This window comes from Medicago sativa, chromosome 2, assembly GCF_051527215.1.
Source record: "Medicago sativa cultivar Bolivia chromosome 2, Bolivia_mono, whole genome shotgun sequence".
In the NCBI taxonomy this organism is placed as follows: domain Eukaryota; kingdom Viridiplantae; phylum Streptophyta; class Magnoliopsida; order Fabales; family Fabaceae; genus Medicago; species Medicago sativa.
In genome coordinates this window covers 59809529-59812978 of record NC_140750.1, presented here as the reverse complement: position 1 = coordinate 59812978, position 3450 = coordinate 59809529, and the positions used below count along the sequence as shown (strand labels likewise).

The following is a 3450-nucleotide window of genomic DNA, read 5'->3' as shown; positions in this document are numbered from 1 at the left end:
AACTATTACATGCTTCGATTCAATAAGGCTAGGCCACTTTATGCCCTTTTTAGTTACAGAAAAAGGGTCAAAAACGAGTGAAATCCGTAAATTAACAAGAAAATTCACTTAACCCCCATTTTGGCCGTTTTTAAAAATTTTAAAATAAACCATGGAAGTCGTAGATATGCTTGTTAGATTTCCTAGGAACTATTACATGCTTCGATTCAATAAGGCTAGGCCACGTTATGCCCTTTTTAGTGAAAGAAAAAAGGGTTAAAAACGAGTGAAATCTGTAAATTAAAAAGGAAATTCACTTAACCCCCATTTCGGCCGTTTTTGAAAACTCTAAAATCAACCATGGAAGTCGTAGATATGCTTGTTAGATTTCCTAGGAACTATTACATGCTTCGATTCAATAAGGCTAGGCCACTTTATGCCCTTTTTAGTCAATGAAAAAGGGTCAAAAACGAGTAAAATACGTAAATTAACAAGGAAATTCACTTAACCCCCATTTTGGCCGTTTATGAAAATTCTAACATAAACCATAGAATTCGTAGATATTCTAGTTAGATCTCCTAGGAACTATTACATGCATCGATTCAATAAGGCTAGGCCACGTTATGCCCTTTTTAGTGAAAGAAAAAAGGGTTAAAAACGAGCGAAATCTGTAAATTAAAAAGGAAATTCACTTAACCACCATTTCGGCCGTTTTGGAAAACTCTAAAACCAACCATGGAAGTCGTAGATATGCTTGTTAGATTTCCTAGGAACTATTACATTATTTGATTCAATAAGGCTAGGCCACTTTATGCCCTTTTTAGTTAAAGAAAAAGGGTTAAAAACAAGTGAAATCCGTAAATTAGCTAGAAAATTCACTTAACCCCCATTTTGGCCGTTTTTAAAAATTTTAAAATAAACCATGGAAGTCGAAGATATGCTTGTTAGATTTCCTAGGAACTATTACATGATTCGATTCAATAAGGCTAGGTCACGTTATGCCCTTTTTAGTGAAAGAAAAAAGGGTTAAAAACGAGTGAAATCTGTAAATTAAAAAGGAAATTCACTTAACCCCCATTTCGGCCGTTTTTGAAAACTCTAAAATCAACCATGGAAGTCGTAGATATGCTTGTTAGATTTCCTTGGAACTATTACATGCTTCGATTCAATAAGGCTAGGCCACTTTATGCCCTTTTTAGTTAAAGAAAAAGGGTCAAAAACGAGTGAAATCCGTAAATTAACAAGAAAATTCACTTAACTCCCATTTTGGCCGTTTTTAAAAATTTTAAAATAAACCATGGAAGTCGTAGACATGCTTGTTAGATTTCCTAGGAACTATTACATGCTTCGATTCAATAAGGCTAGGCCACGTTATGCCCTTTTTAGTGAAAGAAAAAAGGGTTAAAAACGAGTGAAATCTGTAAATTAAAAAGGAAATTCACTTAACCCCCATTTCGGCCGTTTTTGAAAACTCTAAAATCAACCATGGAAGTCGTAGATATGCTTGTTAGATTTCCTAGGAACTATTACATGCTTCGATTCAATAAGGCTACACTAGTACAAAAAACACTTATTAAATCAGAGATTTGAAATGGGTGGCTATCCACCTGATTTAAAAACAGTCATTGTGATAAGCATATTGACTAAAAACAAATTTAAATCGGGTTGTCTGACTTAAAAAGTATTTTAATTAAATTAAAATAAAACTAATAAGAAACACGGTGGCAATTTGGTAGATAAAACAAACTTTATTCTATGATAACTTTACTCTATGCCTTCTCTCTCTTGAATCAATCTGAAGCCCATCTCTTTCTCTCTCGCGACCACAATGTTCTGCACCGTCCAGTCCGCGTTGTGCTGTTCCATTGTCTCCGTCATGGTTCTATCCATCTCTGTGGTGAGTTTCTTTCTTTCTTTTCTCTTGTCTCTCATTTCTCATATGAGTATTAGGGTTCATGGATTCCTAAGCTTAAAACCTAATTTCAAATCTCTCAAACATTGGAAGTGATTCGTATTACATATGAAAAATGTTGTTAGTTTCAAATTTCACTTGTTAATTTTCTGATTTCATCTCCAAGTTGCATTTCCTTTCAATTTTTCATCCAAACCCTATTACTCATGAACCCAAAATCCGAATTTGTTCTCATTTGTTAAAATTTGGGAAGTTTGTGGTTGTTCAAGTGGCACAATCACTAGATCTGATGTTGATGAACAAGTTTGTGGTTGTTCAGGTGGCACAATCCATTTATTATAAGGTGTTGAACAAGTTTTTTTACTTTAATTTTCTCATGTCTGAAGCTTTGTGTGGTTGGAAATTAAGTAATTCAATGTTAGTAAGTTATTACATGTCTTAATTGCAGAGGAGCAGGCTGCACATTCTGTGCAGTCTATCAGGCTAGAAATTGATAGACGTAGAAATGCCGAGACATGGTTTACGAAAGGAACATTTGAGAGGTGAAGTTCATATCAATTTTCATTGGATTTGATTCGTTTTCATCCGGTGAACCTTTTGATTTACTTTTTGGCTGGTTGGTGTTGATGATGCTCACAGGTTTGTGCGGTATGTTGGCATGCCAGAAGTTTTAGAAATGGTGAACACCTTTGATGCAGAGATGTCTCAATTGGAAGCTGCACGGAAGATATATTCGCAGGTAATAAAAGACTTATGATCAAACAGAGGAAATTGATGCAAACAACAGAGAAAAGCAATTACTTTATTTCTTTTATATTGCTTATATTTTGAATGTCTTATTTCAGGAGACAGGAGATCAGCGCATGAATTCACAAGGTATGTTTTCATTTCATTTAGACACTTGACTGCATACAATGTAGGCATGGCGATACAATGTATTTCTTCTGTTGTACAAAATATGAAAGAAACATATTGGACAGTTAGAGATTTTAGTTAATTTGGTTAGGACTTGAAAATTTGATAAAATCAAAGTTCATCAGTAAACTTAATATGTTTTCTTTTATTATTTCCTCTTTGAGTATACCTTAAAGTAAAGCCAACAAATATACATAGTTGATCATAAAATGGAATTATTGTTATGATAATATAATCTTCAGGCCATATTTATATGCTGGATATTTGTTTTAAGTATTTAGGCACTTTCCGAATGCTATGTGGTGTCTGTCTTAGTTTAATTATATGTTAGTAAGTTATTACATGTCTTAATTAAATCTTTGTCTCTGAATCATGAAAATTGTACCTTCTCTTTTGTGACAAGTAGTATTATTTTTTAGCATTATTCTATTAACTTGATAATGATGACTTTATTTTGGAAAAATGGTTTTGGAGTAAGTTTTTATTTTATTCAATTTGGTTTGCGTGTACTTGAAAGTACTTGAAAATTTAGAGCTATTTTTGAGGATCTGAATTGTAGAAATACTTTACTCGCATTCTAGAGGATGATTTGAAGGTGATGTCAATGTCCTTATTTAATGTCATTATATACATGTGTAGATACT

General features: G+C 33.2%; 1 long non-coding RNA gene across 1 annotated transcript; it reads left to right on the top strand.

The window, feature by feature from the left end:
* The first annotated feature begins 1731 nt into the window (after window positions 1-1731).
* On the top strand, window positions 1732-2756 carry LOC146949352 (uncharacterized). The gene is made up of 4 exons (XR_015025401.1): window positions 1732-2234; window positions 2340-2433; window positions 2531-2630; window positions 2737-2756. It is a non-coding gene; the product is annotated as an uncharacterized LOC146949352 (long non-coding RNA).
* The last annotated feature ends 694 nt before the right edge of the window (window positions 2757-3450 follow it).